This window comes from Cicer arietinum, chromosome 7 (genome assembly GCF_000331145.2).
Source record: "Cicer arietinum cultivar CDC Frontier isolate Library 1 chromosome 7, Cicar.CDCFrontier_v2.0, whole genome shotgun sequence".
NCBI classification, from domain to species: Eukaryota; Viridiplantae; Streptophyta; class Magnoliopsida; order Fabales; family Fabaceae; genus Cicer; species Cicer arietinum.
This window is the reverse complement of record NC_021166.2, coordinates 33,471,630-33,472,825: the sequence shown is the minus strand read 5'-3', so window position 1 is coordinate 33,472,825 and position 1,196 is coordinate 33,471,630.

Here is a 1,196-nt window from a genome sequence, read left to right as displayed (position 1 = left end):
AGATATTAAAAGATTCCCCATTTTTAATATTCATTTAACTCTAACAATTTTCACGACAATCATTAAGTAAACATAGATATTAAAAGATTCCCCATTTTTAATACCCGTTTAACTCTAACAATTTTGACGACAATCATTAAGTAAATGCAGATATTAAGAGTTTCCCTGTAACGCCAGTCATTTTATTTTATTTTTATGTTTATTTTTGGGAATAGAAATAATTGCTGACGATATTAATTTAATTTTGATAATAATAACAATAATAATAATAATAATAATAATAATAATAATAATAATAATAATAATAATAGCAACCATTAAAAAATGTTTCGTGGCTTGGGTGGAAATGCCACGTTCCCCACTTTTGGCTTAACGTTCCCACGGCTTAACGTTCCTCATAAAAAAAAGGAAAAAAAACAAAAGGGAAGTCTTCCTTTCAAAAAACGTTGTGCGATATAGCAAAAAGAGTTTAAGATAGAAAAGGAAGGAATTCAAGAAGGAGTTGGTAATTCATCTCATCAAGTGTAGTGATTGGAGCAAAAAGACCGCTGCGTGAGAATTTAATCACGACACTCATATCAGTAAGCGCATCACTCCAATTATATAGTTATACGTATGATTGTATTTATTTTGGAATGTATGATTGCATTTATTTTGGAACGTGTGATTGTAATTATTTTAGAATTGTGAGATTGAATATATATTATGTTGAATTGCTTTTATCAAAATTTGGAAAATAAATACGGTGTGACATGTTATATTCATGGTTATGTTGAACATATTCAAAGTATGAAAAATAAATATTCATGGTTATAATGGTTGTGTCTCATGCCTAACAACTCAAATTTACGCTTCACTAGAAAATTTCTTACATACTCCGCAATTCTACACAAACTCGAAAATAATTTTACTACATCTACTGCCAGCATTCATTCTGATACTTCTCAATTTCGTCGCATCCTTTATTTGCAGCTTGATGATTATATTTCCATTACGACATGTCAAACACACTCTATTCACTCCATCACTTTTCCATTTATACAAACCTTAAATTTCTACCTCGAACCTTGAGACATCTTCATTATTTTGAAATGATTACTTAGCTTACACTCGTATGTCTTTTTTCTAGAAATTGCTCTCTTCTTTGACAACCACAATTGGTACACACTATTGTGCATTATATCTCAAAGTATCCT